Raw genomic sequence first — 13,670 nt, 5'->3', positions numbered from 1 at the left:
CCAGGTGACTCCAGAGAGTTGTGCCTTCCATAGATCCCACAACGTTTTCTTACCCACAATGCCCTGCAAACCTAAAACGTTACCTAAAATTATGTATTTTCCTCATATTTCTCTGAAGGAAAGTTTCAGAATATGCAGGAATCACAAATATCCTGCCACTGCATATTACCCCTTTTGTAATGATAAACATGGTACCCCAAATGTGTGGTTGACTCCCACATCTGCAACACAAAAAGCAACATGGAGACTCAGCAATAGGGGTAGCAGTGGTATATGGGCTTAGGCTAGACAGTTGCCCATGAAAACCTATAAACCCAGACATTTCGGAAAATCAGACACCTAGGCAAGTCTAGGGTGGAGTGCCACACATGGAGACCATGACAGTTTCTTACACACAATTCAATGCAAAACTCAATCTTTGCCTAAAATTACACGTTTGCCCTGTATTTCTGTATAATAAAAACCTCTGGAATCAGCAAGGCTTCACAAAATTCCTAAAAAACATATCCCCTACGTGTCCCGATAAAAACGCTGCTCCACTTGTTTGGCTAGGCCTAGTGCCTGCGATATGATCTGCAAGGGGAAAATGTTGATTTGGACATGTTGCAATTTGGTCCCTTTCATGTCAAGGGGCGCAATGCCCACCCACACAAGTGAGGTGCCATTTTTATTGGGAGACCTGTGGGAACACAGAACAGCAGAGCATTGTGGAGAGGTGTGGTGTGCGGCCACAGCAGCTGACTTCGGAGTACAGGGTTCACGGTTCGATCCCCAGCTCCAGTGGCAGATCAGCTCAGCACCATGTGACTCTGGGCAATAGCTCACTTCATTTCCACCAGCGCCTTGAGACCCGTAAGTGCGAGTAGTTTGCCCTTTACAAATAAGGATTTACATTTGTTGTTACCAAGTGGATTTCTTTTTATTTGTGCCTTCCAAATGTAAGCCAGTGTTTAAGAAAGAAGACATTTGGCAAATTTCCCTCTAAATCACATGCTAGTTTAGGTACCCACAAATTCAGAGATGTACAAATAACCACTGCCCTTAATATCTGTTGTACATTTCAGAAATAAATAGCTTTTCTTCATATCCATTTTTTACTCTTTATATTTTACCAGATGAATTACTCCATCCTCTGTACACACTAAAAAAACGGTGTACGGTGCAGCTCAGTTGTCAGCTCTGGCTCTTGAAGAACCTATGTATGCCTGCAACCAGAAGAATCTAGTAGCATAAGATAACACAGCATGTCAACAGGGAGTGGAAATGGCCGGTAAAATATTCCCAAGCACCAAGTGCCTATAAGAATGTGGCAAGGAATTGGAAGGGGTAAATTTATGAATGATCTATTAAAATTCATTTTAGAACTCACCTTTCTCTCCATGGGTGTACGTATTATCACACGGAATGAACATGGAGGAATCTTGAGTGAACATCAGATAAAATTAAAACCTGCTGTTCAGTGAGGCAGCCGCGGGGACTGTATTCTGAATTGGTTTTGCTCCAGTCAGTGGAAACATGAAATTATTGGATATGCCCTTTTACCACTTTATGAATAATGCAGCTTGAGAAACATGTTATTTCCATTATGAGAATGCGATTTGAAACAACTTTTGATGTAAAATATAATAGATCGCCTGTAGTCTCCTCAGCACATTCTCTGGGGTATGTCTTTATTTATGCAACATGTGAAAGGTTAATATGAATTGTAAACTGTGTCGCTATTCATAGAGCTCTTATTTGCACTGACTTTCATCTTCTGAGAATTCACTATAACATTAAGAGGACTCCCAAAGCAATGGTACTTCTCAGAACCCCATTCAGAGGGCCACGAGGCAAGCAGGAATTAATGGGCCCAACTGTGTGGGTTTTGGCCTTTCGCTCCCGATGTCCCAGGGCTTGACCTACTATGGGTCCCAAGCAACAGTGCAAAGTACCCTTCAACACTTGGCTCTCAGTGGTCACTCTGGTCGACAAGTCAAACGCTTCTTGGGGGGGTTGGTGGAGTGAACACAGGCTCACAACTCAAAATACCTGAGCAGCAATAAATTATTGTCCATTCAAACATATGCTTTCATGAAAAAATTTATTTATATTCAATCACAAAGTAAAATCCAACATTCCCAAACAAAACACACAGTCCCTTGAGATCAAAGCTCTAGTGTTTCATAGCGGGCCCCTGAGTGCAATTCACCTCAACCCAGTGTTGTTATGTTATGTTATGTTATGGTGCTTTTATATAGCGCACGGCTACTCAAAAAGAGTGTCCCGGCGCTTTCCACCTGCAACTCAGAGTAAAAATAACACAACAAAGCAAGAACAGGATCAGAAACAAAAAAAGAAAACAGTAGAAAGTCCTAAAGATTAAAAAGCCAGGCCTTCAGGCTCTTCCTGAACTGGAGCAAATTGGCAGTGCTGCGGAGCGAGAGCGGAAGCGAATTCCACAGCTGGGGAGCTTTACAGCTAAAAGAGCGCCCCCCCGCACGGGCCTTCCTCACCCGTGGGACCACCGCTGTAAAAAGGGATTCCGACCGCAGGGAGCGGGCTGGACGATAGAAGGCCAGTCTCCGCCGCAGATATCCGGCTCCTGATCCAAGCAAAGCTTTGTGCACCAGCGTGGCAGTGGTTATTCCCCATTCACTATAAGCATCATTCAGCTTAAGCCCCAGAAGAAGTCTGAGTCTCAGGAGTCCCAATCCGACCCTTAATTAAAGTCAGAAGTGTTCCAGCACCACAGCACTATCTGGTAATCACATTTTGCCGTCTGACCAAACATCAGTCTTACTCGCATCAGCAGGACGGTAGCCCCAGAGCCCCTACTCAGGTGCTGAAGCTGCTGTGGCTGCCTCTGATACGTCTTTCATACGCAACCCAGGAGTGCTGCAGTCGGCTGTCCTCAAGTTCTTCACACATGGTCTGGTGACGTCAGTGTCCAGGGGGTCTCGATGCTGGGTAAGTTCTTTTTTTTTCTCTCACAGTGGGCGGATGGGAGTGGTATCATGGCTCAGGCCTGCAAGGTCACCAGAGCGGCCTCATTCCTCTGTAAAGGACTCGGTCAGACCACGATTCTTGCTTAGTTGAGGTGGCCCCTTTGGCAAACGGGGTCACCGTTCCACCTCTGCACAAGATCTCCGGCCCGGTTGACACAGTGGCCCCACCTGGCATACAAGACACCGACTTGCTACTGCACACAGGCAACAGCCCAATCGGCATGGCAGCAATATTCATAGCCGCCCCACTCGGCATACAGAGTTGCCAACTTGTTACTGCGCACGGGCTACGGCCCAATCGACACAGTAAGCAATCTTCATTGAGGGTCCACCTGGCATACAGGGTCGCCCACTTAAAAATGCACACGGGCGATGACCCATTGGGTACAGCAGCGCTCACACGGTCTACTTCACGGCGGCCCTCATCTGGCATATGGGGAGAGGGGTGTCGCTGACCCCCCCACCGCCCCGTCCTGATCACAGGTAGAAGTCCTTAAAAGCTTCTCCTCCTTGCACTACCTGACTGGCTGCTTGACAGTTGACATTTACGGAGGTCTCAAGTGCCCCTTCTTAAAGACCATTTCAAATTGCAATATGGGATTTAGAGTCTGAGTCTTTTAAGTGTATGTTGGGGGTCTGCTTCCTTATGAAGTGTCCTCTCCTCTGTTTATTCTTCCTCCAAAAGCAGTCTTTCACAGCAGGAGCAACTCCAAATCTGACAGCCCCACAACAGAGGCTACGTGAGTGACTAGAGGTTTACTCTTGGATGTCAGGCACAGCTATATAAATCAAAAGCTCGCCTCTGCCCTACTCTTTATGATTCTTTTAGAGGCCCAATCTCCTTCCTGAAATGTGCCCAGGCCCCTTCCAAGTGATCTCTCTCTGAATCAAAAAGCACCCTTTGAAGAGTAATGGGAAGCCTGGCTTTCCCTTCCTCCAGTGTGTACCACCCAGCTTACAGAAATGCATCAATACACAATCTTTTGCCATTATTAAAGCAAGGGTCAAGACACCGTTCAGGCAATTGTGCGCTTCAGAAGACTTAACACAACATAACAAAGCTCTCTGGGATGGGGTAAGGGGAGGAATGACTCCTCTACCACTGCTCCTCATGTTTCTCCATTAAGTCATTGTGTTCCAAAATGGAACCCAGCGTCTTCTATGTATTTGGCTTTACACTCAGCACATGCATATACTATACATGCACTGCACAGTACTGCATTATCCCTGTACTGTACCATTTATTCAAAGGCATACATATACCCTGACCATGCATACCACACAGGCACTATGCAGCACTACACACAAAACCGATGTAAGCCAAGGGTGAGCAAAGCACACAGCAGCTGAACCTTATACGAGCAAGCCTGCAGGACTTTCTCCAATAACACAGGTAAAAAGAACCTCTTCTCTGCTACTGATCACTACAACATATGCTGCCCTCACCTCACTCATACTGCTCAACTCGTGACACAAGAAGGAGCCTTTTACCACTATGAGGGTAGCACTTTGGGCACCCCTCCCGGTCCATAAAGACCGCAATCTGTGAGTCAGGGCTATGTCATGGCACACATTCTTGATCCTTGTTCACCCAGCAAACATCAGCATTAGAGATGCAGACATCATTACAGTTGGGGCTCTCAGGGCAGGGGTGCATGACCATCACCATGCAAAGGACATTTCTGTACCAACAGTACTCCTCTCATCAACTACAGACTAACATAGGCACCTCTATGTGGGAACTTGTAAACCTGTAGAGGTCACTGAAATCTCAGCAGTAGGTGCATTAACACAATGAACTATCTTACCTGCTAAATGTTTGCTGTGATCATAATTCCGACTTTCCTAAGGTTCAACACTAATAATGAAATGGCCGGATAGAGGAATGTGTTTATGTGTGCATATAAGAGGGAGGGAAGGGGGGGGGGTGGAAGGTGTTGTGTCTCAGATACCACTCCTTCATTTACTGCCATGTATACCGAATGCATGAATCTGAACCCGACCCACCAGGTGGAGCCCAGGTGGTTTACAACACTAAGATACATGCACTGGTACACTGGATAAGTGGCAAAAGGGGTTAGAAGACAAACACTAGGAGAGAGGTCAGTGTCTTTGCTCCCCACTCCACAATGTCTACGCTAGGCCCTTTTCGCAGCTTCTGTCCCTCATAGATACCTTTACATTTGTCCCTGCAGCAGATGAGCATTGCAATATTAGGCGCTTAGAAGCCTAGACCCCCTGCACATCCTTGTGCTTCTCCCTTCGCCTGTGGTCTGTTAGATCAGTGTGTTAGACGGTTTGGCTGTTTATGGGTCTTTTTATGGTCTTGTGGGCTGTTTTTGTGGTCTCGTCTAAGACAGCGTGCATGCCCCGTTACTTGCGAGTTATATTGTATACAAGAGGGTTGGAGCCCGCACATTCTTTACCATTCGTTGGACCTATTGGCACTCTTATTTGCTACTTTCTAAATGATAAGCACATGCCTGCTTTACTTCCTCTTTTTCCGTGTGGAGGAGGGACCAAGTAATAATTATTTCATATTGATTAGTGTCCTTCCACTGCTCAAGCTGTGATTTAGGCGTTATTTTAATATTTTTTCTTCCACAGTTTATTTTATTTCTTCTTTCCTTGTTGACCTTTTCTGTATTGCTTTGTCTGGGTCATAGTGCTTTTTCATAACTTTTAGCCATGTGGCACAGCAACGGTTAAATTGGCAGTACGCAAGGTCCAGCACTCTCTTCCCGTTGTTGAGATACCCTGAATTTGTGTGGGTGGAGCACTCCAAAGGGGTTTAGACCTTCCTTGGTTGCTTTACATGAGGTCCTTTATTTTTGAATATGCAGTTCAACGTTCTGACAGAGATCGAAATGTGCCACTTGATATATAGACAGCCATGTACAAACAGCTGACACGTGTTGCACCCACTGTGGCTATTGAGCCTGGGGATTTCTCATGGCTGCAAGATGGCATCTTGATTATTTTGAAAGGGAGGCCACTCCTAATACTTTTCCATGTTGTACAGCAACAGCTGCTCTACAACATGGCTTAAAGATACAGGGAAAGCCAATAACTATTGCATAGGTGAGACCTATTGGCTTTGCCAATGTTTGGTCCTTCCTGTTATCAACAAACAAAGTGGTCCATTGGAATAAAACCTCCCATAATTTTTATGGATCCCACTTAATGCTGCTCTAAGCTTTCCCTTCCTAAAACCAAGAGTCCCCATAGATAAAGATGCAACAGGATATGGGAGGCATTGTCCCATAAGCGGACGATGCAGATCACGATCACAAGCTAGAGTAAAAATATGGTTTTACAGACATTAAGGACCATTATGGTTAGAATTTATGGTACTTTGTAACGAAACGCCTACACAAGCAACAAAGCTACATGTCAACTCACTTTCTCCTGTTTAAAACTTCCTCCACATCTACCAAGATTACCAGTATTTGAATTTCCTGCTCACCTAAAATCAGTATTTATTTTTCCATCACGTCATACTTGAAACAGTAAACATAAAAAGGAAACTTTCAAAAGTGTTCTAGATCAGTCTTAATCATCCACGACTGACAGTTAAAATAAACAAAGACTGGAACGTTATGTTGAAAAGGAGTATGGCTGATTGTATATGAAAGTAACATATAAAGGCCTATTTAATATGTCTGAGGCGTTGCAGAATTTTAAAACAAGAACAAATGGCCAGTTTTTTCTCTGGAAAAGGTGACAACCACACTACCACTGCAAAAGTAAAATTATTTTGAAATCTCCTGATCTGTTATCAAATATGCTGACGTGCATGACAGAGCTGAAAAGAGTCCGACTCCTCACCGCAGCAAAAAAAAAGTTAACCAAAGTACTTCTACTGTACACCCACTGTCTTATTTTACCACAGCTACTGAGCCCGGCTTCCGTAGAAAAACGAGAACGACTTACTATAAAATTAACCCAGTGGGAGGAGCCCCTCCTTGTCCTCGGTTTCTCGCGCAGACCAGGTGAAAGATAAGAGGTTTGAATGCAGCCTAGGAAGCAGTACAGATGTCCTGCGAACTAATACACAACACGAACACGTGATACTAATTCACAAGATGTGTATGTGTCTCCCGTTTCCCGGGTTGTTTCTGGCATTTCATTCCGCCATCTGTGATTGGCTGTTTGCGCATTAGCGCCGCCTCACACAGGGAGAGCAAAGTAGACCAAAGCAACAGCAAACCGAGATTAGTTGTCGAGGAGCAGCAAGATAAGCCAGCTATGTGCGCAGGTTTCTTCTTTCAATAAAAATATCAAACCGGGCAAAGGCGCCAGGCTGTTTATTTAAACTCATATCTTAACCATCATGTTTTAACGTTTCTATACCACGAAAATTATGGGGAAATATGTACACCTTGAGGCCAGACATTGGGGGTTTAAGGTAAGGCAGAGGAAAGGGGGCGGACTCACGGGGGATAAAAAGAGGCTCGCAGTCAAGGTATACATTGATTTAAAAAAAAAAAAAAGTCTGTAACAAAGAAATTGTCAAGCAGGACAAATGTGTCAGTAAATCTGATCTGGCTTACTTTATTGGTTACAATCAGTGATCGAAGTGGGGGAACAAAGTAGGGGGAACTATGGGTGGAGAATCACAAATTTGCTAGCATTTGCGACAAGAATTTGCAATTCTATTAAGGACACGGAGGCGAGGATTATGCTTCTCAATCTTTACTAGAAGCTCACAGCAGCCAATGAAAATGCTTGCTTTTCATTCAAAATAACGTTAAACACTACATATCCCATCATGTCTCACATATAGGCACGCCCCCTTAGTCCATAGGAGGCCTCTGCCTGCCGCCATCTTCCTCTTTCTTTCCGGCGAACAGCTCCAACGAAAACTTGGAAAACTTCTTAACTCTTCCAACGGGAAGGAACAACATCATCAGGCGAAATATCCTGGCATTCTCTGAGCTTCAGTCGCTCTTTTTATCAGAACCTGAAAGAAAGGATATGAGACCGTAACCACCATAACCACTGGGTGGGCAAGCATTTATATATACATATACATGCCGGGTGGGATAATCCTCGCCTCCGTGTCCTTAATAGAATTGCAAATTCTTGTTGCGAATGCTAGCAAATTTGTGATTCTATGTCAGGACCGGAGGCTTCTGATTATGCTTGTTTAACGCTTATTAAAAACTCTTGAAGGTCGATTCTGACGACCAGTCTGCACTACGCATGATATCATGAATGCTGGAACCCAACATGAACGACTTCGATGCCATGGCACCCCTGACAGAATGCACACCAAAAATGGTGATGTCAATGCCAGCTTCCTTCATAACATAGCGAAGCCATCTGGCAATGGTGGCCGCAGCCACTGTTTTGAAAGGCTTTTGTAAGGCGATCAAGAGCTGCGAACAGCCCTGAGGCCTAATAGCCGCTGTACATTCCTCATAAGTCTTTAGACATTGCACAACACATAACTTTTCATTCTCTTGAAATGCATTATAAGAAACATGAGTAGATAATGTCTTAGTGCGTCTAACAATCTGAAAAGAAACTCCTTCCGGAGTAAATACTCTACCTGTTATCTCCAGCGCTCGTACATCCGATGACCTCCTGCAAGCCGAAAGGCAAAGCAACATGGCCAGCTTGGCCGACAATTGCTTTCTGGATAGAAGGGAATTCGCTGGCCATTTGTCAAATAGGTCCAAAACCCGAGATACGTCCCACAATCCGGAGTATTTCGGTTTAGGAGGATTTTCCACCCTAATGCCTTTTAGCAATTTGCAAACGACAGGGTGCATACCTATTGGCTTCCCATCCAGCTGGACGTGGCCCGCTGAAATGGCAGATCTGAAGTTGTTGACCGACCTATAGGCCAAACCCTGTGACGCCTTATCCGTCAGGAAATTCAGCACATGGGGTAAGTCGGCCCCCACGGGATCCAGGTGTCGTTCCACGCACCAATCCACCCAACCTTTCCAGGCCGAGGAGTATCGTTTCCTCGTGGAAGGTGCCCAGGCCTGCTTGATGAAATCTGCAGCCTTGCTCGAAATCCCTGGCACTTGCCACTGTTGCCTGAAAGCCTCCAGGCCATCAGCTGAAGCCTGCCCTCCATTATTAGAGGGTGCCGCTCCTGATGAGGGCCCAGCAACAGCGTCGTCGACTCCGGGAGCAGTCTGGGAAAGTCGCAGCTCCACTGCATCAGCTTGGGGAACCAGGATTGTGACGTCCACCAAGGCGTCACCATGACCACCTCTGCCCTTTGCCTGATCACTTGCGACATCGCTCTGGGGATCAACAAGAAGGGGGGAAAGGCATATTGCACCCCCTGTGACCAGTCCTGGAGGAACGCGTCCGTCGCTCGCGCCAACGGATCCGGCCTCCAACTGAAGAAGCGAGGAATTTGGAACGTCAGTCTCGACGCGAATAAATCCGTCTCGAACGGACCCCAAATCTCCTCCAGCCACTTGAACATCCTCGGGAGCAAATTCCAGTCGCTGTGGTCCCTGAGGTATCTCGAGTTCCAGTCCGCTACCTGATTGGACTGGCCCAGGAGATATTCCGCAATGATTGAAATCTGATTGCGAAGGCAGTAATGCCAAAAGTCTTTGGCTATCTGCACAAGCATGGACGACCTCGTGCCTCCCAACTTGTTGATGTATCTCACTGCCGAAACATTGTCCAGACGCAGGAGGATACAACAGGATGTCTGCTTCGGGGACAACGTTCTCACCGCGAACGACCCCGCAAGCAGTTCCAGACAGTTGATATGAAGGGAAAGCTCCTCCGGGGACCATCTCCCTCCTGTGGAGATGCCTCCACAACGCGCGCCCCAGCCCCATCGGCTGGCGTCGGACTCTATTGTGATTTCTGGGAGGGAACCGAAGATCGCTCGCCCGTTCCAAGCGTCGACGTGTCCCAACCACCATTGCAATTCTGTCCTCACATCTTGCGTGAGGGGAATGCTGTCCGAATACGAGAGACCCTTCTGAAGATGTCTGATCTTCAACTGCTGCAGAGCCCTGTAATGTAGCGGGCCCGGGAATATCGCCTGGACTGAGGACGCTAAAATCCGTACCATTCTTGCCATTGCCCTGAAGGAGACAGTCTGGCTGTTCAGCAGCTTCCTGATCTCCCTCTTTAGATCCTTCAGTTTGTCCTTCGGAAGGCACAGCTGGGCTATCACAGAGTTCACCGTGAACCCTAGGAAATCTATAACCTGTGAGGGAACCATGACCGACTTCTTGGAGTTTATCACGAAACCCAGATCCTGCAAAATAGTCGTGGTCAGCTGGAGGTGCCGCAAAAGAATCTGCTGGCACTGGTCCACTATCAGTATATCGTCGAGGTATATGATGAGGCGAATACCCCTCTCTCTGAGGTACGCCACTACCGGCTTCATCACCTTGGTGAAGCACCAAGGAGCCGAGGAGAGCCCGAAAGGCAGAACCAAATATTCGTACCATTGGTTTCTCCACCTGAACTGCAGAAACCTGCGATGCGGGTGAAATATCGGAATAGAGAGATACGCGTCTTTCAGGTCCAGCCGGACCATCCAGTCCCCCACCTGCAGAAGGTCTGTTAAGAGATGGATGCCCTCCATCTTGAATTGATTGTACGTTAGAAACTGATTGAAGTCCCTGAGATTCAACACCAGTCTGTTTCCGCCCCCTTTTTTCTGAATAACAAAGATATTGCTGCAGAAACCGCGAGGACCTTGAAGACTCGGCGCTATCGCGCGTTTCTGCAGCAAGTTCGCAATCCCTTCGTCTATAAAACTGGCCTCTAGTTGGGAAAAATGGAAAGTTGATGGTATGTTTGACTGAACAGGACGCGAGTAAAACTCCAAGTGAAAACCCTGAACCGTCTGTAAGACCCAGGCGTCCTGTGTAAGTTCTTTCCACCGCCCCAGACAGTGCTGAGTCCGACCCCCCAAAGGAAGAAGGGAAATATCTGTAAGTCTCACCTGAGCTCTGTTGGTGCTTGAAGTTCCCCCTGCCATTGCCGGATTGGTATCTGTTCTTGCTGAACCTCCTACGGGAGGGGTAGAAGGTCCCTCCACGGGTGGAGTCAAAGTCATTCCTGCCCCTTCCGAAGTCGCCTCTATGGGAGCCTGGAGGACCTCCTTGGCCTGACGAGCGACCCCCGCCTCGTCCGGCCCTGTGAAAAACACCTTGGTTCAATACGCGTTTGATGCCCGATTGGGCTTTGTCCAACGCCGTAAAGGTACCCACGTACTTGGAGACGTCTTTGACGAACTTGTCACCAAATAATAGGCCCTCTGCAAGCGTCCGCGAGCTCTGTTAGATTGGAGTCCATTTTCATGAGCAACTACTTCCTCCTCTCCGCCGAGACGGCACAATTAGCGTTGCCCAGAAAACAGATGGCCCTTTGGGTCCATCCGGCCAGCACATCGGGATCTACAATGACAGAGGTCTCCTTGGCCGCCAAGGCCATCTCCAAAATTTTAGCCAAGGGGCCGATGGCATCTAGCATCTTGTCCTGACACCCCTTCCACGCCCTGTCTAAGCCTCTTTTAGGATCCTTCGTGAACTTCTTCAAAAAGGTTAGAAGGTTGGGGTCTATCTCTGGCGTTTCCGCCACTTGATTCGGGATGTCGGGTCTAGGGCATTCTGACCGCAAACGATTCCTAACTTTCCTGGGGAAACCCTTGCGTAAGTTCTCATGAATATAGGCCGTCACCGCCGTGGGCGGCACCCAGTCCTGCGACCTGGGGTGTATTATTTCTGACGGGTCAAAGGTGAAGGGGGTATGAGCCGGCGCAAGGCTATTGGGTTGCGCCGATTTAGCCTTCTTCGGAGGATTGCGATCTTCAGAGGTGTCCGTATCCGTATCCGTGTCGGTACCAGTGTCTGTGTCTGTGTCAGTATCATGGACCCTACGCTTAGCCGTGGCTTTGCCCCCTGCGTATGAACGGTCCGCCATGTCCGGCAGGGTAGCTAAGGCCTGAGTATGAGGCCAAGTGGCAGAGTCACCTGAAGGTTGACTCGAGGCCGAAGCCTCAGCTTTCTTTTTCAGTGCTTTGATGAAGCCTGAGAGAACGGGGACTGATCCCACTAGAGGCTCCTGAGAGCTCAGGTTCAGGCACAAGGAGGGTCAAGGGGGGGGTCAGCCCTCACAGCACGCTCAATTCACAACCACCTTCAACCCCCTCAGCAAAGCTGTATTCACTAGGGGTCAGAGACCCAGGCCACCACCAATTCCCTGAGCGTGTGCACACTCAAAACGGGCCTTATTCTGTATTTTACAGCCTCACCAGGTGATCTTAGAGGCAGAGGGACACCTTCCTAACAACTCCGATTGAAAAGCGCAACTGAAACTACTTTCGCGGGTCGCGCCGCGACGTGCAGCCCAAACGCGACTGAATTCTACCAAAAGGAGCCCAAATTCAGCGCGTTTGGGTGCCCGCCGCGGCCGAGAGCCACCCGGCCTGTACTCGCGTCAGCAGCTACAAGGGATGCTCGCTGCGCATGCGCTAGACACGCGCTCGTGAAGGGGAAATTACCGGGACAAAAACCCAAGGCTCAAATGAAGACAAGGCGTCCGCCTGCCTCCGGTCAGCGACCGAAGCTACCCTCGCGCCGCTAAGCGCGCTCTCAGCCACAAAGAGGAAAGAAATACGGCGGGCGCCGAAGCACACCGCCAATGCACCGCTACTCCGCTGTTAGGGGGCACTGAGCGTAAGAGGGCACAGCCGTCACAAACTACATTTCCCAGCAGCTGTAGCGCCATGCGCGACGTGACCGGATTACTTCCGGGTCACGTGGTTACAGCGCATATCAGCACGGAGACCGGGCAGGACGTTGCCGATTATTGTGTGCACCGGAGGCTGGAGTTCGTGAACCAGAGTTGTCGGCGGCTGGTAAGGGTGCCTTTGGCACCACCTTTGGAGTACTGTTTCTGAGCTTCCTTTACGCGCATTGGTGGTGGAAACAAGCGGCGCTTTTCCTTTGATTGCACGGGATCGTGCTTTGCAGGACTTTTGTAACCCTTGCACTGTTCGGGTTGTTGTGAGCATTCAGGACGAGGGGGAGCTCACCCTCGGCGCTTTTCATTTGATTGCACGGGATCGTGCTTTGCAGGACTTTGTAACTCTTGTACTGTTCGGGTTGTTGTGAGCCTTCAGGACGAGGGGGAGCTCACCCTTCTTATGGTACTTTATGGCCGGATTTACAAGTCAGTAGCTGGGGGCAAGGAGTGATTTATATTGTCCCGGATGTACAGTTATTCCTGACTTCATTGGTGTTTGGCAACGTGAAGGAGTCTTGTGTGATTGCTTCGGTCCATATTCATCTTGTTGGGGAGTGACGTTACTCTCAGATTAACATTACGCTATTACCAGGAGTAATCGTGTTATATGCTGTGGAATATGGAAAATGCCTTGCTCAAAACAAAGTGTTCGTGAACTACATGCTTTTCTCTTTCTTTACAGGAGTTGTGTATGAATTAAGAGATGCGTCTATGTTAGACAGGTAGTGTGCTTTATCTATGTTTCAAAGTGGACATTGTAGAATACGTAGAGCACTGTCTTATACCCCTCATTGTTGTTTCAGCCTCCGGAAGTTTGAAGACTTCTTATACACAACTCCCATGTGAATTCCTATGTATCTTTCTTTACAGGTTAGTGGTAGCTCAAATTGATGTATATTGTTTATGAGAAAGAACACGCCTATAGTGGTTAGTAAT

The 13,670-nt window shown here is 47.8% G+C and overlaps 1 protein-coding gene across 1 annotated transcript in view; it reads right to left on the bottom strand.

The window, feature by feature from the left end:
* Positions 1–7,074, bottom strand: part of ZSWIM7 (zinc finger SWIM-type containing 7) — a 631,194-nt gene extending 624,120 nt beyond the window's left edge. The window contains exon 1 of the mRNA XM_086958540.1: positions 6,921–7,074. The gene's annotated coding sequence lies outside the window, so the exon portion shown is untranslated. The remainder of the gene's footprint in view (positions 1–6,920) is intronic.
* Positions 7,075–13,670: the final 6,596 nt, after the last annotated feature.

This window comes from Lissotriton vulgaris, chromosome 2_1, assembly GCF_964263255.1.
Source record: "Lissotriton vulgaris chromosome 2_1, aLisVul1.2, whole genome shotgun sequence".
NCBI lineage: Eukaryota > Metazoa > Chordata > Amphibia > Caudata > Salamandridae > Lissotriton > Lissotriton vulgaris.
The sequence above is the reverse complement of the archived record's forward strand: the minus strand, read 5'-3'. Positions and strand labels throughout refer to the sequence as shown.